The 21875-nt window shown below is 38.3% G+C and overlaps 1 protein-coding gene and 1 long non-coding RNA gene across 8 annotated transcripts in view; one reads left to right on the forward strand and one right to left on the reverse strand.

The window, feature by feature from the left end:
• Nucleotides 1-21875, reverse strand: part of MTUS2 (microtubule associated scaffold protein 2) — a 594294-nt gene that overhangs the window by 224877 nt on the left and 347542 nt on the right. The window lies entirely within an intron of this gene.
• LOC113920699 lies at nt 3668-17528 on the forward strand. Its single transcript, XR_003519347.1, has 4 exons — nt 3668-3790; nt 4794-5032; nt 7428-7500; nt 17394-17528. It is a non-coding gene; the product is annotated as an uncharacterized LOC113920699 (long non-coding RNA).

Genomic DNA, 21875 nt, shown 5'->3' on the forward strand with positions numbered 1-21875 from the left:
TTTTTTTTATGTTATGTTAGTCATCATACATTACATCATTAGTTTTTGATGTAGTGTTCCAGGATTCATTGTTTGCGAATAACACCAAGTGCTCCATTTAATACGTGCCCTCTTTAATACCTATCACCGGGCTAACCCATCCATGTTCTATATTTACTACTATTTTGCTCTTTTCTGGTTCTCCCTGATTCAGTACTCTGTCTCACTGCATAAGAAAACAAGAAATACACTCAGGGATTGGGGTGGTCACTCTCGTAGCAGCTCCTACATTGGTTAGCAACCACAGAGAGACTGTCATGGTATATTTTTATAGAATTTCTACAGTTACAAGACTGGAAATGATCCCTTTCCAATGTTCTATTCATTGGCCTAAAATGTAATCTTATGCTATTGACTCAGTTTCCCCAAAGAGTTAATCCTGGAAGAAAATACGGAATGTGTTGTTTGATCAGATTCTCTCTTCCAGCACTTCCCCATGGTACCCTCCTCCCACCCGTTCCCTTCACACCCAGCGTGCCCTACTGCCATCCTCTGACCTTTCAATTGACCATCCCTGCTCTTCATCTACTCTGTTCCTTACATAATAAATTAAACTGTAGAGTGCTGTTCCCAGATATACTGTAGGCAGCTTGACTGACTATGGCCACAGAGATAAAGTGTTTAGGTTTAGGTTTAGAGATAAATGCCTGAAATGTGATGTATGGGAAATGTGACATGCTTAGCATTTTTACCAGGCAGGTTTCATGCCCTGAACAGAATCACACACTTATTATTCTGTCTACTTACTAACCCAGACCTTTTCCAAGTGAGACAAATGTCTCACTAAATCTCAAACGTCTTAGAAAATTTGACCAAAATATTTTAAGACCTAGATGAAGTTTATGAGCATACACACAAACTATAATTACTTAATTTGACTGATTTACTACTCAATAAACTTTGCCCAAGTACCATCAATGCTATAATAAAATATTTTGGGACAAAATAAAATTTGAGATTTATGTTCATCCTTATGGACTTCTATGCTATTAACATCTCCTCCCAGCTTATTTACCACTTGGGAAATAACTCACTGCATTACACTCACCGCTTCACTGACAAATATGTTTTTACAGAGGCCACGCAAAGTCTTACTCTCATTGTACTGGAGACTTCACTATGGTGAGGGGGAAGGTATAGAAATTGATGATTATGCAAGTTCATAGTCATGACCAGCTACCACACAACCACATACATTCAGAAATATCAGAGAGGACACTCAGGGAAAATATACCCTGGGGTATTTATCTTTCTTTCTAGGTTTGAACAGGAAGGTTCTTGTAAGCAGGAAATGGTGGGCTGACAATTAGCTCCATCTCCAGAACTTCCCAGGCTCATCATTCAGTGAGAAGTCTGGGAGTTCAGCACCTGCTTGGTCCAGCTGTGGTCTCTTGGGCATAATGGCCCAGTCATCCCACAGCCCCAGCCCATCAATTGTACTTTAGGTAGCCCACCTTCATAAGCACTGCAAAAGAGTTTCCAGAAGCATAGAGAACACAGACATATGTCCCAGCTGCCAAGATAACAAAATCTCAGTTATGCTGGTACCCAGGGAGACAGGCTTTAATTATCACCTTTCTACCTTAACAATTACTGCTCATCATTGTTTTTATACCTGTAATTCTCTTCCTATATCAGACTCCCTGTGAGTCAATTATGTAAAAAATACAAAAAAAAAAAAAAAAGGAAAGAAAGAAAGAAAGAAAAACACATTTGTATATTAGAGATGTTAGTGGCAGTGATGGAATGGGAAGCTACCAAGAGACTGAGATTTTTCTGACATTTTCCCATTTTCTACAGCTTATAGTTGTCTAAAGAGATACTGCCTACAGTATATCTGGGAACAGCACTTTACAGTTTAATTTATTATGTAAGGACCAGAGTAGATGAAGAGCAGGGATAGTCAATTAAAAGGTCAGAGAATGGCAGTAGGGCACACTGGGTATGAAGGGAACGGGTGGGAGGAGGGTACCATGGGGAAGAAACCCCAACTGGATCTCTGAAGTCCCAACAACAGCATGACTCATACAACTTGGGCAAGCTGAAGCACTATGAGATTGTGGAAGGAATATTCGAGAACGCCTATGACCACAACCTTCCGGGCTTCCCCGCATGCAGCTGGGTGGCAGCTGTATGGTGGTGCTGCCTGCTTCTGCACAGGATTCCTGGCAGCTCTTCCTGAGTGAGCACACCTATGTTAGCAAACCAACAGTATGGTATCTTCTCAGGGTAAATCTCTTGAATTTGGTTGTCTGTATTAAAAGGTAAACTGTGGAATGACCAAAGGCCACTATGGTGATGATGGAGGTCATGGTAAATGTCCCCCAGACAACCAGTAGTCAAGGTTTCACAGTCCAGGAATGCCTGGAAAGCAGCCCTTTGCTGACAAATTGCCACAACACTGTCACCCTGGAATGACAATAAACTAAGTTATATATGGGCAGTGCTCTCACCTGAGAATGGCAATGTGGTCATTAGGAAAAATAATGCCAAGCAAGTATATCTCTCCCCAGGCAGCACTGAACTGCTGCATCAGAAGATAATATAGTGCATTTCCCTGTGCTCACCCGTGCCCATCACCCACAGGTCCCTGAGCTCTCCTGGGAGTCACCGCCATGGCCATAGTGAGGCCAAATCAATTCCAAGACAGACAAGTTCCCCAAACAACTCTTTGGCGTGGGGCTTGGCAAAGGGGGCAGAGCATGTGGACCACTGGATTCTGGAGCTGCATGACCTGGGTTTGAATCCCAGCGCCACCACTTGCTAGCTTAATAAATCTAACAGGTCAGGTTACTTAAGCGTTCTTTGCCTCAATTTTTCCATCTGATTAACAGGGTTAAAATGGTATGGAAACCATAGGCGGGGGAGGGATTGAGTTAATATATGAAAAGCACTTGGTATTATAAGTGCCATGTAAGTGTCGGGTATCACTATGTTATTTTTCTTATGACTAGAGCATATTAGAGCAGAGAAAATAGGTGGACCCTCTAAGGGCTTATCACTGAAGAAACTTTCTCTTCCCTGCACCATGGAGCCTGACTGCCTAGGGTCCACCTCAGCTGTGAAATGGAGCTTCCCAACTTAACTCAAAGGGCAATAAATTATGGCTTAAGTAAAACAAAGAGAAACAAACAAAAAGACACGTGGTTGAGCTACATAAAAGAGCAAAATATTAGTCAAGTAAATTGGCAAGTTAAATAATTAGAGGTGAAATATCTCTTTTTTCTCCAGTGAATTCCCTTTTTAGGTGCCTCCTTGCCTGGGCTAGAGAAAATTATTTTCATGCTAGATGGGTATTACCAGCTTTAATGGCTTAACTAAAACAAAGATAGCTTTATAGCTTTATAGCCTTCATATTATGATGAAAACATGAAGAACTGTTATGATAGCTTAACACACGGGGCCATGGCATTTAATATTTTTAAATATTAAAAATCTTAACTGTCTCTTTCCTGAGGAACAAAAAGATCTCTATAAAAAAAATTTACTTTTGGTTTTCTACCCTCTTTAGAAATTTCTAAAACTTCCCAATAATGAATTCTGGAACCTAATGTTTGTGAAAGTCCTGAACATTCTTTCCCATTGTCTTATGTGCCACCCCTCCTAGAGATGAGATAAACACATAACATACAGATGTAGCCCAGCAGCCCAGGCTCTTGTGGGGGCTCCTGGGGACCCTCTGCATAGTGACTACCAACTCCTAGTGAGATCCTGAGTTCCAGCCTGCTGGATACAGAGGTGCTTCCCGCAGGTCAGAGCTGACCTGCATCTTATCTGGTCACTGGTGCTTCTCATTCTGATATTTTCTGACTTCCAGAATCTGTGCATGGTGTGTTTACTCCTATGGTGCCTTTGTAGGGGGGTCGAGGGATTTCAGGGCTAAGCAAGGAGAAAGATGTCACCACAAGGTGGGAGTAGCACACACACGCATTACTGGATGATGCTCTGACAACCTTGCATGCAGGGGAGGCTTCTCACAGCAGCAGACTGTCCAGAGACTACCATACAGGGTTACTACTTAGAAGGGAAAGAAGGCAAGGGAACTCCTTGGGAAGAGAGGGATGGGAGAGGGCCCTTGTGTGAAGTTGCTCAGTGGCACATTAGGAGTCTCAGGGTCAGAGTGCTCTGCAGGGCAGCAGCAGCTTGGGGTCCTTACAGCCCACAGCTTATCTGTGGTTTTTGTAGATGTTGGGTACAGTTTTGCTGGGTATGCAAAGCAGGCAAGCTCTAAATGGCTAAGAGTCTTGCTTATTTGGGTTATGTTAAAAACAATTAGATGTGTAAAAGTTTAAGTTTGGTGCTGGTGGGCTTTTGAGCTAACAAGTCTCAGCCTGCTGTGAAGAAATAAACAGCTTGGGGGCCAATACATGAAGGCCATTTTTGGCTCATTCATAGAGCATGCCTATCAGGCTAAATGAACTGCAAGACATATCTTCTTGACCAGTATAATTTATACTGAATGGCTAAGTCATTTAACCTAAGGACTTATTGGTAATTTCTGCTTCTTTTGCTATTCCATCACTTCATTCCTCTGAATAAAGCCATAGTTCCCATGTTGGAAAGTCTATTACCTATTCATGTTTATTCCACTTCTCCTTGATGCCTTGCCATTGAATCAAGTCCTAGAGAAGACCGGTGAGAAGCACCTGAGTTGCTTGATAAAAATAAAGATTCTTGGATCCCAACTGCCCTACCAAATCTGTATTCCTGGGAGGTGAAAAATCAGTAATCTCTATTTTTTTAATGTTCTCCAGGTGATGGGAAGCCAGTCTGTAAGCCAAGATTCTAAGAGCTTCCATGGGGAAATGCAAGATATGATCTCTGCCTGGAAGCAATTTTCTTGTTGTTTTATTGAAACGAGAAATGCACTTTGGAAACAGAAAAGGAAGGGAAAATTTTCCATTTAGGCAACAGGAAATCATGAATGATGCCAGAGAAGTCAGCACAGAATGTTTATGAGCCAATGAGGAAAGCACCATCACTTCTATCAGAGGTGTGTATTGGGGGGCAATGAGATATTTAGATTAAATAAGTAGGCTGGACAGGAGTCATACTACAGAGTCAGTCAGAAAAGAGAATACTAACCAACTGTGGCAGGAATAAGAAAACATCAAAAGATAGGAGAATAACATCAACAAAATATCAGTCTGGATATAAAGCCTCTCGCCATGACCAACAGGTGCACAGAAATGAAATGAAAGACTTGCTGAAACTTTGCTATTAGAAGAGGTTTTCTTTTCTTGTGAAATATATACTTTTAAGATATTGTACATTTGAAAGAAAAATAAAGAAAACACCTATAGAACCAATGTACTATGTGTATGATTAGAATATAAACTATATCTGAAATATTGGAAGTACACGTCTAATAAGTAAACACATTGTTCAGTACTTGAAATGTGGCTAATCCAAACTGAGATGTGCTGTGAGGGGAAAATACACAGTATAGAAAAAAAGAATTAACAATGTTAATATTTTAGATCTATTGACTAAATAAAAGTATTACTAAATTAATTTCACCTGCTCCTTTTTACTTTTTTAATGTGACTACCAGAAAATTAAAAATTATCTATGAGGCACACATATTTCTACTGGGAAGTGCTTTCCTAGAATTTCTCCATCTGGATTCCATGCCACCCCTGAGTATATTGAAAATTTCCTACTGAAACATCTTTTAGATGGTAAGACTATAAAGCCGTAATAAGATGTTGTGGTAGCAACTTTGGCTCATGTAGTCATGATATTTAAGAAATTTTAGGCACTGGTGGTTCACTTGTTCCATTCACATCATTACTGACTAAGCAATGCAGTTAGAATCATTAAGGAAATGGTGTAAGGGACCCACAGTGCAGAAGTCTCTTATGTTCTCAGGAGCTATTATAATTACACTCTTCCTACCTGGACAGTATTCAAAACATACACAATTTAAAAATGTCCATTATTGCTATTTGGTGAATGCAAGTAAGAATATTTATCTTTCAATATTTAGCAGCCAACTGGAGAGTGTTTTCCCGTTAAAACTAAGCTCTGCAAAATTTTGTCAGTTAATATCTTAACAAATCACTGTTCGCTTGACTCCATTATTTTTTGCTTTTTCATCCTCGCCACAAAAGCTTTTTTAAAAATCACACTGAGTGAATGAAAATTTCTCCCACTTTCTCAGAGTGGCATAATCTTACCTTTCAATGCTTTGTTTAGTTGAGGATATTACTTTTAAAGACAAAGCACTTAATTCCAACTTCATGTACTATATATACTCAAGACTTCTAATCAGATGTTAAAATGGAGGTTTAAATAGAAGCATTACAATGTCTGGAGAATAAATGCCCTGAAATTCTTTTCTTACCCTTCTCCCAGTGGAATAAGGAATTGCATTATTATAGATACTGACCTACAATGAGTATCTAAATCTCTCTGAACAAAACTACATTACAAAGTCAAACTGTCAACAAATAAGACATTTTAACAACAAAAAAGGGAATAATTATATCTTACATTGGCAGAGTACATCAATTATTTCTACTATTTCCTCTTTTCAAACCCTGTGAGGTTTGTAATTTAATTTTATTGACGAAGCATTAATTGATTTGCTCAAGGAAAGGAGGGAAATAAACACTTGTTGAAACTCTGTATGAGAATATGGATTAAGCACTTTCATAAAATTACGTTGTTTAATCATATCTAATTCCAATAGCTTTGAGACAGGTGAAATTGCCAATTTCTAGTTGACAATACAGAATCTCAGATGGCTAAGGAACTTGTCAATAGCCACATAATAGTGAGGAAGAAATTGCAGATATCAACTCAGTTCTCTTTGTTCCAAATCCACTATTATTTCCAGTGCAATGAAACTGAACTCATATAAGAATTATATTAACTCTTTTAAGTACAATGAAACTACTATGAAAAGGAAAGTAATCAAAACTAGAAGACAGAAATGAACCAATTTGGAAATGAATCTATATATGCATATCAGGGTTTTAAAAACTTTTTTTGAGGAATAGCAGTAAGATTATTCATTCTGTGATTCAGTGGTTACTAAAGGAATAAAATGATAAGAAAAAAAGAGAAACAGATGTGGCAGGAAAGCATAAAGAAGAAAAATGCATAAAAAAACCTTGGAAGGGTGTCATGCATTCAGAATAAGGCATATAGAAATGGGGACCATTTCTGTTCCAGTTTGTTGCAACCCAGAAGGGAATTATACTAACAAGGTTGAGATGTCAAATGCAACCTTGAAATGGGGTAGAAGGAGGGCTAAGTTCTTGTTTCTTCTTGTTATTAGTAAGCCTATCATTGGAGATTTTAGGGCAAAAGAATTTCAACAGAGATTTTTAATCTTTGTACAACCAGGTTCAGAAATTAAACCAAATTAATTCTGCTAACAGGTAAAGCAATCTGCAATGGGAACTGAAGTATCTTCATGGAAATGTGTTGTGACATGAGGATGGCCAGGAATGAGTAAGCCTGAGTGTAATACTAGCTAACATTCCTTTAGCAATAAGCATGGGCCGGTACCTATAATAATAGCTTTATAAACATCTCATTTAATGCTCAAAGCACTTTTTTTTCCCAAGAATTTGTCCGTTTTACCTACGTTATCTAATTCTTGGTAAACAAATGGTTATGGTATGCCCTTTTTATTTCTCTAAGGTTGGTAGTAATGTTCCTCCCCTCTTCCATAGCTGATTTTAGTAACTTGAAACTTTTTTTTTCTGTTTGTCAATTTTGTTGGTTTTCTTCTAAGAATCCAACTTTGGTTTCATTGACTTTCTCTACTGTTTTTTCTGTACTTTGTTTCATTTACTTTGTCACTGAGGCTTAATTATTTCCTTCCTTATGCTTGCTTTATATTTTTGTTTGCTTTTCTTTTTCTAAGCATAAAAGGCTATAGATTTGAGATCTTTTTCGAGAATATTGTAATATAGGCATCCACAGCTACAAATTTCCCTCTAAGTTCTACTTTGGCTGTATCCCATAAGTTTTGGCATGTTTTATTTCTATTCATCTTAAAGTATTTTCTAGTTTTTCCCTTGTGATCCTTTTTTTAACTCATTGGTTATTTAGGAGTTTTTTTTTAATTCCCCAAATTTCTTTCAGTTATTTATTCCTAATTTTATTCCATTGTGATTGAACACATGCTTTGTATAATTTCAAATTTTAAATTGAGGCTAAATTAATTTATGAAATAAGTTTAATTTTATAATTAAAAAATTATAATTTTAAATTGATTAAGGCTTGTTTTATAGCTAAACATATGGTCTGTCCTGAAGAATATTCCATGTGCCCTTGAGAAAACTATGTGTTCTTCTACTGTTTATGAGAGTGTCCTGCGGAAGTCTATTAGGTCTAGATGATTTACAGTGTTGTTAACAGTCTTCCATTTCCTTGTTGATCTGCTCCCCAGGGGCTCCATCTATTATTGAAAGTTGAGTATTGAAGTTTTCAACTATTATTGTTAAATTTTCTATTTCTCTCTTCAATTCTGTCAGTTTTGGTTTCATGTATTTCAGGGCTCCCTTATTTGGTGCACATATGTTTATAATTGCTATATAGCCTCAACAGATTGACTTTTCTATCATTTTATTCTTCTCTCTAGTAACAATTTGTATCTTAAAGTCTATTTTGTCTGATAGTAGTATAGACACTCCAGTTCTCTTTTAGATACAATTTGTATAGTGTATCTTTTTCCATCCTTTTATTTTCATCTATTTGTGCCAAAATTAAATCTAAAATGTTTCTTTTGTAGAAAGCATATACTTGGATATTTTGTTTTGTTTTGTTTTTAAATCCAATGTTCAATTCTCTGTCTTTTAATTAGAATGTTTAATTCATTTAAATTTAGTATGATTATTGATAAGGCAGAATTTGTTTGCTGTTGCCATTTGTTTTCTATAAAATTACAGCCTTTTTTTTTCTGCTCCTCCATTATTGACTGCTTTCTTTTGTGTTAAATAGATATTTTCTAGTTTACTGATTAATTCTTCTTTCTTTTACTAAAGGACTCTTTGCAGTATTGTAGGGAAGGTATAAGAGTGACAAATTGAGTTTCTGTCAATGTGGGAATGTTTAATTTCTCCTTTATTACTGAATAATAGTTTGCTGGATTTTGGTTTATAATTTTTTTCTTTGAGCACACTATTTCATCTACTGCCCTCTAGCTTCCTTGGTTTTCGATGAGAAATAAGCTGTTAATATATCTGAGGATCCCTTGAACTTGTGATGACTTGCTTCTCTTTTCAAGATTTTTTCTCTTTGTGTTTTTTTTTAAGGATTTATTTATTTATTTTAGAGAGAGAGAGAGTGAGCAAGCAAGCACTGTGATCAAGGTGAGGGGCCGAGGGAGAGGGAGAGAGACAATCCCAAGCAGAGGAGCCTGACATGGGGCTTGATCTCATGACCCTGAGATCATGACCTGAGTTGAAATCAAGGGTTAGACACTCAACCGAGCCACCCAGGCACCCTTCTCTTTGGGTTTTGACAGTTTAATTATGATGTCTAGGATAATTCTCTGAGTTTATCCTACTTGGAGTTTGTTGAGTTTCTTTGATGTGTAGATTAATGCTTTTAGTCAAATTTGGGAAGTTCTGAGCCATTATTTCATTAAGTATTCTTTCTGTCCCTTTTCTTCTTCTCTTCCTGGGCTCCTATCATGCACAGGTTGTACTTAATGAAATCCCACAGGTCTCTGAGACTTTTCACTTTTCTTCATTCTTTTTGATTTGTGTTCCTCCAACTGGACAATCTCATTTGATCTATCTTCAAGTTAGTGATTTTTCTACTTGCTCAAATCTGCTGTTGAGCCCCTTTAGTGATTTTTTTTCATTTCCATTACTGTACTTTTCAGCTCTAGAATTTCACTTTAATTTTTTTTTATAATTGCTATCTCTTTTGATATTTTATATTTGGTCAAGGCATTTTTCTCACTATTTATTTAGATATGGTTTCTTTTCATTTTTTAAACATATTTAAAACATTTGCTTTAAAGTCTTTGTCTACGGGCACCTGGGTGGCTCAGTCAATTAAGCAGCTGCCTTCAGCTCAGGTCATGATCCCAGGGTCCTGGGATCGAGCCCCATGTCGGGCTCCCTGCTTGGTGGTAAGCCTGTTTCTCCCTCTCCCACACCCCCCTGCTTGTGTTTCCCTCTCTTGCTGTCTCTCTCTCTGTCAAATAAATAAATAAAATCTTAAAAAAAAATAAAGTCTTTGTCTAGTGCATCCAATATGTGGGTTTCCTCAGGGATGGTTCCTATTGACTGCCTTCTGTCTCGTGCAACCCCCTCACCTGGTGATTAGCTATTTCTTTATTCTTTGCGTATTTCATTTTTTGTTGAAAACTGAACACCTTAAATGATGTAATTTGGCAATTTTGGAAATCAGACTTTCCCCTCTCCCCCAGGTTTTTGTTGCTGTTTTTTTAGTGACTTTCCTGAATGAATTCTGTAAAGTCTATATTCATTGTCATGTGTAGTCACTGAAGTGCCTGATCTATCAGCTTAGCAGACAGAACAGAGATTGCCTTAAATGCCTGGAACTAATAAGTTTCCCAGTCTTTGCCAAGTGGCCTCTGTGTGTTATTGGCGCATGCCTTCATTACTCAGCTAGTCAGTTCACACAGCTCCACCTTAGCCCCTATTTCCTGTTTGTCCAATGCCTCAAGCATAGCCAGAAGTGAGCACTCAGGGTCTCCATAGCTCTTCCCTGAGCATGCACACCACCTGGGGAATATGCACAGACCTAAGTATGAGCATGGCCTTCTAGATTCCCAGAAACATATCAGAGCTTTTCAAAGCCCCTTACAGATACCGCATTGCCCAACTTTTCCTTTTTAAGAATTTTGGTTAGCCCACTCTGTCCGACTGTTATCCCCTGCCTCAAAGAGTCACAATGTTTAACGATTGCCTTTACTACTTTCAATGTCTCGAGGCAGGCAAAAAGCTGCACTGACAAGTTCTGAGTCAGGTCCAATTAAGACAGCTTTATGAGTGGGGTCTTCCAGAGAACTACATGAGGGGTTAAATAATGACAATTATTTGAGAATGTGCCTCTTAAGGAGTTGCAACCTTGTCTTGCTCCCTCCAATGACTACAGGCTGCTAGGTTTTACTAAGACCACATACTGTTGATTTCAAGTCTACCACACAGGTGGGGAGAAGGATATGGAAATAGGGCAAGTAAAAATGCCATAAAACTCATTGATCTTACTGAGATCTGGCTGTTTTTCTTCCCTTTTTAAAAAGATTTTATTTACTTATTTATTTATTTATTTGAGAGCGAGAGCGCGAGAGAGAATGCATGAGAGGGGTGGGGCATAGGGGCAGAGGGAGCCTGACACGGGGCTCAATCTCAGGACAATGAGATCATGACCTGAGCCGAAGGCAGACACTTAACCAACTGAGCCACCCAATGCCCTGATTTGGTTGTTTTTCTTGAATAAACACTCCCCAGCCTGTTGTAAGCCTTTGGTCAATTTACAGAATTCTGAAAATAATGATTGTGATCATTTTTGCCAGTGTTCTCATTGCTTTTATGAAGGGGAATATTTTCAGTGATCTCTTTCCACTCTTTTTGTTGGCATTACCCAGTCAAGTTTTCATAAAAGCACCAAAGCAATTCAATGGGAAAAGGACAGCTTTTCCAAATATAATGCTAAATCAATCAACTGGATATTTCTTTAAAAAAATGAACCTTAACCCTTAATATTTACCATAGACAAAAACTAATTAATTAATTTTAAACTGAAAAGTTTAAAATATAAAGTTTTTAAAAAATATATTTTATTTATTTATTTGACAGACAGAGAGAGAGCACAAACAGGGGGAGCGGGAGAGGGGAAAGCAGGCTCCCCACTGAGCAGGAAGCCCGATGCGGGGCTTAATCCCAGAACCCTGGGATCATGACCTGAGCCAAAGGCAGCCGCTTAACCGACTGAGCCACTCAAGAGCCCCTAAAATATAAAGTTTATAAAAAAAAACGTTAGAGAATATCTTTCCAAAGGAAATAGCACAGGTTTCTTAAACTTGATACAGAAAAGAAAACCACAGGGGTTTTCCCATAAAAGAAAAAAATATATATATTTTAAAATAAAAGAAACAATAAAAGATAAAAGCAAATATTTCACTCAAAATTTTAGAATTCTGTCATCAAAAGACACTGGTCAGAAAGTGAAGAGGCAAACCACAGATTACGAGAAAATATCTGTAAAACATTTATCTGACAAAGAATTTGTATTTAGACTATATAAGGAACTCTCACAACTCAGTAATAAAGACAACCAACGAAATAACAATGGAAAAGTATTCTGAACAGATATTTCACAAAGGAACATATATGAAAAGTCAATACACACAAGAAAAAGTGCTTAACATTAGCCACCAGAGAAATGCAAATTAAAACCACAAGATAATAATATAAACTCACCAAAATGGCAACACTAAAAAGACTGACAACAACAAATGTTGGCAAGGGTCTGGAGCTACCAGAATGCTCATATACTGTCACTGTGAGTATAAGATGTTACAACGACTTTGCAAAGAGTCTGGAAGTTTCTTCTAAAACTAAGTACACACCTGTCTAGCAATTTGACTCTCATAGATTTACTCAAAAGAGTTTATGAAAGCAAATGTCTATCAAAAGCCTGAACATCCTTAAAACCACTAAATTCTAATGCCCCAAACAAGTAAACTAAGGACTTCTTGCCCCAAAGTCATTTGTTTGGGGAGTAAAAATAGCAACACTTTGTCTAGAAGAGCTATGGAACATTGGTATTAAGACCCCACCTTCCTGCAATTACAGTCTGCTCACGTCCAGGCTGGGGTCCAATGTGGAAATGGGCAGGCTCAGGGGTCCCTAGGAACTCAGGTGTGATACGGCACATGCAGCAGCTGGCCTCCCTGCCCCTCACCTTGTTCCAGCCAGGTTGTCACTTTAGTGGGTTCCTGAAGAAAATTACACTTGTCACCTGTGGAAATGATGGACCTCTCAGTTGGGCACTCTTTGCCCCCTGTGGCTGACAGGGGTACACAGTTAGTAGTGAGGACCAAAGTGCCTGTACAGTAACTACTGGGCTGGTCAGGAGAACGAAGTTGTGGTTGTCCTGGCATCCATGCCTCACTCTCTGACACTAGGTCTCCAAAGTTTTTGAAATGGTGAAAAGGGACAGAATTGCCTTTTTGCTTTTTTTCAGGAAGATTTTAACACTTTTGAGATCTGGCCTACGAAAGAGAGGAGAGAGCGTAGTCACAGGTGAGATATAGATTTTTTGAGGAGATATTAAAATGGGTAGACTTAAAATCAAGTGGATATACATAAAATCACTTTTCAATCAGGCTCTTAAGTCTTATTATTAATATCTGTGTAATAGAGGAGAACATGATTTATGGAAAATTACACTGTCATTAGAAGACAGGGGTACGAGTGTATTAATGAGGTCAGAAGGCCTACCCTGAGACACTCCCTCTCACCCGGCACTGTCCTACCAACAGTAGCCAAATCTGATACTACGTGACCAACCTGCCTCCCTGTTCATAACAGACTGGACCAGAGGTGTCTGCAGTACTCAAGGGAAGCCAGCCTATAAACTGGTCAGTGACCTGTGACCTGGAACCAAATGATGAGTTGGGATAAATGGAAATTTGAAGAAAAGAGACAATAGATCAGGAACCACTGTGTCAAACACTGCAGATTTGTCTAAAGATATAAACATATATCCACAGATACCCATGAAAGTCCAGTCTCTCAGGAAAAAGTTCAGGCACTTAGTTCCCAAAATGTGTGACTTAACAAAATTTGCCAGTGTAGGTCTGCAATTTGATTTAAACACAGCTTCTAACTTTGCCCTACATCCCACTTTGCTTTTTTTTATCTTAGGGATGTTTGCTTCTTTATAATACTTGTGTTTGGCAATTAAAATCAATATTGTGTATATGTGTTCTGTGGCCTACTTCTTATGTGCTTGGAGGTCCTGGGGGTCGGTGGCCCACTAAGTGGGTGCTTCATGGAGGCTTATCATTGTGATTGGAAAGATCAATCAGCCATGGCAAAGTGGTTATGAAAAGCTGGCCTTTGAGGAATAACTTCTCTCTCCAACATTAAAGATGCATAAATTATTCAACCCCATAGAAGAAGGTTTTACAGAGAAATATTCAAAGTTATTACAATCACTTTTCCTTTTGAAAGAACATCTACATTTGGAAACCAACCAAAGACAAAATAGTTAATCAACCAAACTTAGGACTGAAAAAAGCTTTCTTGTCGCTAAACACATTTTATGTTCTGATCTCTGGATAAAGTTTGTTCACCTCAAACGCATACATGGTATTGATGCCTAAGAGCCCAGCAACAGTTACTAGTTTTTAAAGAGTTTATTTATAGCCCATCCATAAAATTTCTCCTCACTCTGAGGAAAAAAAATTCAACCAATGTTTCTAAATGAAAGAATCTAGCTGTTTCTATATACCAAGGGACATAAACCAGAAAATCTGGAAATCTAAATAACCTGGTCCAAAATCATAGGTACAGGGGCACCTGGGTGGCTCACTCGGTTAAGCATCCTGGAATCAAGCCCCACGTAAGGCTCCCTGCTCGGTGGGGAGCCTGGTTCTCCCTCTCACTCTGCCCCTCCCCATGCTCGTTCTTTCTCTCTCTCTCAAATATATAAATAAAATCTTAAAAAAAAAATCATAGGTACAAATTTTAAGCAACATTTTACCCACTGGAATCAAAGTGCAAATCAAAGATATTTTCAGTTTTTCCAAATAAACATAAAAAATCACTAATTTTTCAGTTTGTTTTTAATTGATTAAGAAAAATATTTCTGCAGCACCTGGGTGGCTCAGTTGGTTAAGCAGCTGCCTTTTGCTTGGGTCCTCGTCTCCAGGTCCTGGAATTGAGCCCCAGGGCGTCTGGATCAGCAGGGAGTCGGCTTCTTTCTTTCCCTCCCTCTGCCCCTCCCCACTGCTCATTCTCTCTTTCTCAAATAAATAAATAAAATCTTTAAAAAAGCAAAGATATTTACTTCTGTGCTTTTTTTCTTCCCTAGAAAAATCCCACGGGTTGAGGATGCATAGCATCATTGTACAATATTTAGTTTGCTGAGACGGGATAGGAATTTCAGAGAACCTAACTGAAAACCCCTCCTCAGTCATCCAGATGGACGCTTCCCCTCTCTCCTCTAGGGAGGAACTTCTCTGTGGTTATACATATAACATAGTTGCTGCTAAATATTTCCAATGTCATTGCCCCAAATAGTATTTTTTGACAAAATGTAGTCCAGTAATCAATCTGTTAAAATCTTAACTCCCTTTATATTTAAGTTTGCTCATTTCTTTTCAGTCCCACACAACTACTTTGTATCGTACTACACTAACCCGTGTTCATCCCTCCCTTGCGTATGCTTAATGTGGAAATAACTTTGGACAGTAATAAGAGGCTTATTCTTTCTTTCTAACTTCTTGGGCCTTGTCTTTTGGTTCATCAATACCCATGTGTTATTTTCTATTTTGAGCTTTGGCCTAAGTTCTATTAAACCAATGAATGCAAATAAAGTACACTACAGAAATTTCAAAATGTGTGAGTAAAGATTCTCAGTCAACAGCACAGTTTTCTGAAAAACAAAACAAAACAAAACAAAAGCCCCAAAACTCAAAAAAAAAACCCAAAAAACAGTGATGTAGAAAAGTCAAGGCAGACATCCACTCGGAGAGTTCACACATATCTGGGTGTATCACATCCACCTCAGAACCCACTCCTGTGCCTGATACCCAATTTGTTTACATTCTAGTGCTCCTGCCTGATTTACCGGACCTCATTAAATCTTAGTCCATGAGTACAAGCCCCAGCCATAGTCCTAAGAGGCCACCAGATTTTCTTATATTATCATGTCAAATGTGATTTAGTCAATTAAACTCCCCAGTCCCCAGGGCTTCCCCACATAGCAGGGAAAAGATAAAGCATTTGAGAGACTTAAAATCTATACATATTTAAATTAGAATGTCTTACATATATCTCCTATAGAGATAATAGGTCCTTTATGTTCCATTAAACCAATGGTTTTCAATCAGAAATGATTTTGCCTTGCATGGCAATGTCTGGAGAAATTTTCTATTGTCACATCTGAGGTAAGGGTAATATTGGTACCTATAGGGTGCAGGCCAGGGATGCTGCTAACCATCCTGTAATTCACAGGATAACACCCCACAGGAATATGTTGCTAGTACTAAGCTTAGAAACCTTGTTCTTACACAATAATTCTTCATTCTAGTTTTGTGATTCTTTGAGCATCTCTTTCAGAGTTCAGGAATTTTTAATTTTTCAAAATTAATTACAATTTATTTTAATTTGGAAAAGAATATAAGCAATATGATCATCTGGGTAAGGGTCACCAAACAAAGCTGGCAAGGCAACAAAATTTAACAAGTTTGAGTTTCATGGATATAAATATTATAGCCAAATTAAACAATTAAAAATTTGATGGGATTAATGCTGCTCAGCATTCAGTGTGGTTTGACCTATAAACCAAATGTCCAATAGTTCATTGTAAAATTCTATAAATATAAAGTAATAAATATAAAGCCAACCAAGTGATTAGAATGAGCTCTCATGAAGGATCACAGGCCAGTATCTGGACTCTCCAGATAAGAATACAGCTCTAAGACTCAGCCCTTTTATGTGTTGCCAAGACTCCTGGATCCTAGAGGATTCACTGCCATCATATATTCAAGGCTTTGGATCTCTTTTATTCTCAGAAAGAATGGAAAGAAAGCGGTATGTAAGAGGACTTAAAAGATTCTGGGAGATAATGGTTGAAGGTCTCTTTGCATCTAGATTCCTCCACAGATGTACCTCAGGGTCCTCTTCTGAGCAAACCCTGGGGACAGTCTTGTGGCCAGAGCCGTACTGATCCAGTCTCAGACTAACAAGGACATATTCTGGTCTGTGGGTCATGGCTGGGAATTTCCAAGTGTTTTAGGACCAGAAATCTCCAGGAAGGAAATAGGTTTACTTTTTAATTTAAACCAATTGCTGTTCTTCTAACTCTAAAATCTATTTCAGAGGCGGCAAGTAAGTTTCATTATAAGCGCCAATTTCAACCTGTTGAAAGCACTGTGTAGAGTAGTATAAGATTCCAGGCTCTGTAGGAAAGAATTCCGAGATCAGTCAGTGAAGGCTGGATAAGGAGAAGCGGCTGCCCTTTTAGATCAATTTCCTATAACTTTCATGGATGAGAATTTAACATCCCACCGAGCCCTACAGCCTATAATGATTTTCTTTAAGTTATGATTCTTACTTACAGTAGCTGCTTCTCAGTCGTTTCCCTCCTTTAAATGAATTCATTTTGTCTCTTCCCTTTTCTAGCTACACTTACTCTCCTTGGGATCTTATCCAGTCTCCTGGATGGAAGGATGACTTAAAGGCTAATGACTTCTGAACTCTTACCTCCAGCCCAGACCTCTCCCTTAAATCTAGACTTGTGTATTCAATTGCCTACTCCACCAGTATGCCTATTAGGCAACCCAAATGTAAAGTGTTTAAAAGTGAACTGATGTTCCCCTCAAACCTGTTCCTTTCCCCAGTGTGGTGGCCACAAGGGGAGTAACGATGTTATCTGGGCAAATCATTGGGTGAGATGACCCATGCCAAATGCCCATGTATTGGGGCATGGAAGAGATCTGAAAATCTTTCCACAATCTCTCTCTAAGGTAAACAAAGACAGTTGAGGGTAAAAAGCCATGATACAGGGCTTGGGAAGGGAGGGTCTCAGAGCAGCGGGTGCTGATGAGAGCCACGATATGGAGATGGCCCAGCCAAAACAGAGAGCTGGTCAAGCCCTGGGAAGCAGTACTATGTGCCACCTGCACCAAGAGAATAGATAACAGAGACCAACGGTGGGGGTGGGTGCTGGGATGATAAATGCAGATATGAAATGCCAAGCAGGAAAAGACTACTCACTGTGATAAGACAGAATATGAACCAGACATCTTTGCCCTCCACCATGATGCTACAGAACCCGCTCTCTGTAACCCAGTACCAGTGGGTTTGAAGGCAGCTGGAAGAAAAACTTTTAGAGGAAAAAGCAGTATAGTTATAGACTTTTAAATCTGCACTGCAAAACAAAACAAAACAAAACAAAACAAAACAAAAAACCAAATGGGAAAAAAACTGAATGAACTGAATATTATCCAAAAGACATTTTCAACCCTGCAAAAAGAGCTACCTGAAGCAGCAAAATCGTATTCTCTGTTAGCAGCAGAAATGGTGGCTCATGACTGAGTTGAGTTCAGCTAGAGAGAAATGACGAAAAATATGACTCTCTTTATGACCAAGTTGGGACTGTAAATTTCAAACCCATTAAACATATAAAAAGAACATATAAATACACGTGGCTTTGAGTAAAACGGCCAATCTGTCTCTGTTACAATTGTACTTTAATGTTTACATAAGTTATAAATTCAAAATATGTGTGAAACTTGAATAAATGCTCATCAGCCACACAGGATGCAACCAAGTCTCTGTTGTAAGTTTCAAGAAAAAAAAATACATAAAGCATATTATTGAAGGCTGCATAATTGAGCTTTGTACTTCCAGAAAGCATTTGTTGGTCACATGCACATAAAGCCAAAGGTCTATTTCTGGTAGCAACACCCTACTGTCTTGCTCAAAGGCAATCATTAGTGTGTTCAATACATCCAGCAATCTCACAAAACACTGGAAATATTGTAACCCTCTAACGCCACAATGCTTCCCAAAGTCATCGATGTCTGCATGAAGCAATGACAACAGACACCTACAAGGCTGCTTTCTTTGTTACCATCCTAAAGCAATTTCTTTCCAGCACACATATCAATTGGAGAACATACACTGTCTAATGGCTAGTGCAACGAAGCATTGTCATTTTCTCTTCTGTTACTGCCCATGCAAGTTTCAAATGGAAATGACTATAATCATGAAGGGAGGGACAGCAAATCCACCTCCCTGGGGAAAAGCGAATCAAACCTCTCTCTTTTATAATTGTCCATAAATATTTATGTTTTACTGCCCATTAATCTTCACATTTCAAAATAAGAGACATATTCTTATAATATACCTTTCATTATTCAAAGAGAAAAATTAATCTTCATGTTTGTAATATACAAATAATATTGGACTTCAGTGCCAATGTTTCTGTTTTAAGTTATTTTCAGCTTGTAATAAAAGAAGGTGAATTTTCTCAAAACAGAATTGAACAAGGATATGTTAAGAATCTAAAAAATCTGATTCTCAGGTCCTGGATATGTATAAGACTTGCATATTCCACCAAGATTCAAACTATCCATTTGATTTATGAACATGTTATTGGCTGAAAATATAATTGAGGCATAAAGAGGCTGAATGATTGTCAGCAAAAGGAACAGTGGCATGTTCTAATTTAAGGGTTGGAAAGATGCTGGCCAGTCCCAGTTCAGCATTTTACATCTACTCTGCAAACAGTTAATCCTTATAAAACATAAATCTTAGGGAACTTAATTTTCATGAAACACTGACCATAAATAATCACCATTGCCCCACAGAGACAAAGGAACGAGACCTTCAATTTATTCCACCCAAGTTCTGCAATACTATGCAGAGGGGAAATTCTTGTCCACATGACCACTGGGTGTTAGGAGGAAACTATAATTTGAGGCAAACCAAATTAGGCAACAAAGTCCCTAATCAATGGAGGGCAAATATATTTATTAGGCAAATGCAGGGTAATTTTAGAATGCAGTACAGAATGAAGTTTGGCTAATCTTTGATTCATGGATCACTCATTTTTTACAATTCAAATCCAACCCTGTTTCCATGGAATAAAGTACTTCCAAATTCCATAATTCAATATGGACAACCATGACAAACACTAATGAAGAGAGCATGCAAGTTACTGTTCTTGTTCTGATGGCTCACTAGCTTTTTTAAATGTCGAGGCTTAAACAGTGTGAAGGATTTCTCAAGGGTAAAACAGTAAATAGAAATGCGCCAACTACCATGGGACCCTCCTACTTTTGTCATCAAGAAATTGGTTTCTTGATCACCTCAGAGGTAAACAGCATATATTAAGAGTGCGCCCAAACATGCGATATGTCACATTATGCAAACTAAATGGGGTAGGCATATCACTGCAAGTCCAGGTAGCACAGAAACACCTGGGATCAATGAAGCATAGTTTCCCATAAAGTAAAGAAAAGCTGATTTAAGGGGGAATGAGCGTGAAATAACTATTAACTCGTAGGCGTGTTGTTTCAAGTTAATATAAAATCAAATGAAATCAGACCACCTTTGCTGATACAGCACCACGTTACAATATGTATCAGAGGGAAAGGCGAATAGAAGTCTGTATTCCCCGAAGAAAACAAGGAAATACCATCTAAATATTCACGAGAAGGTGAGATTAAAAATATATCAATTAAAATCTGAGTTTAGGTCTAAGAGGCTATCAGAAGGTACTATATACAAAAGATATGTTTTTGCAATTTTAATTTCAGGAAATAAAGGGGGCTCTTTTTAAAACATAAGTTTATTTGACATACAAAATAAAAATCAGAAGAGCAATATAATCTCTTTGAATGCAGTACCAATGCACTCATAATTTTCTCAGACGATTTCAAATAATTCATCATCTTGACCTTCCCTGGGAGAGAATCGATATGCTATTTCCATCCTAATCATTCACCCTGAGCTATATTTTTTTTTCCTAAGGAAATGGGAGATGTCTGACACAGTACCAAAGTCCTCGATATCTCAGATTACTAAATCGCCTTTCCACTCACAGATGAAAAGTATAGATAGGTAGGAAATAGACCAAAATCCGGAGCTTTATAAGCCAATATATAAATTACAACGTGAGGTAGAACTAATACTCAAATATTTAACGTCACACTGATTTATGAAGTTTAGTTTATTTCCTTAAGACCATTAACATGGAGGCCTAAAAAGACAACAAAATAAAGTCTAAAACTGAAGCAAGAGGCTGGAGAATTGAAACCAACAAGCCCTCTAGGCCTAGTTACTTTCTTATCCTGAGGCGTGAAATGGCCAAGTATCTGCATCCTTTCTCATTTTCTATTTGCAAACCGACAAAGCTTTAGAGTGGAATGTCTCACTCCAGGAAGAAAAGATTGAGGATACAGAGATATTGATTTTAATACATTATACCAAATATCAACAAAGAAAAGTAAGGTACTGAAAAAGAATTACAATAAAAAAATGAACAGGTGCAATTATTTTGCAACCAAAACAAACAAGTCCCAGAGAAAAGAATTAACTGCCTAGAAGCGTGCCTGGCACATACGAGGGAGGCAGAGATGGGATAGGACGAAAGGGAGAATGTCATTCAATGATTCCTATGCTCTGTGACTGTGACATAATTTACAAGCCCCATGAAAAATGAAAATGCAAGCCCCCTTGTTTAAACGTTATTACAAATTTCAAGATGGTGAGAGGAGAACACTGAATCAAGCAGGGGGTCCTTCTGAATGCAGGGCTCAGTGTAGCTGCCCAGGGCGTACCCCCGCCAGGCTGGTCCATCTCCTACCTGGATCATCTGAGCAGCCTCAGGGGGCTCTCTCAGGCTTCCAGACCACCCTGGTTCTAAGGGCAGACACAGCTTTTTCCTCTTCCTTCCCCTCAGGTTCTAAACACACACAGGGCTTCATGTCTTAATGTGCTCCTTCTGGTTTGATCCTCAAATCTCCCACCTTCCTTTGTCATTGCAGAATAGTACGATCATGCTATCTCCACTCCTTCACCCCAGCCGCTTCTCACCTACCCCCAGATGGCTTCTGCCCCCTCCACAACTTCAGCACCTTGCAATTTCTAAATCCA

This window comes from Zalophus californianus, chromosome 3, assembly GCF_009762305.2.
Source record: "Zalophus californianus isolate mZalCal1 chromosome 3, mZalCal1.pri.v2, whole genome shotgun sequence".
Classification (NCBI taxonomy): domain Eukaryota; kingdom Metazoa; phylum Chordata; class Mammalia; order Carnivora; family Otariidae; genus Zalophus; species Zalophus californianus.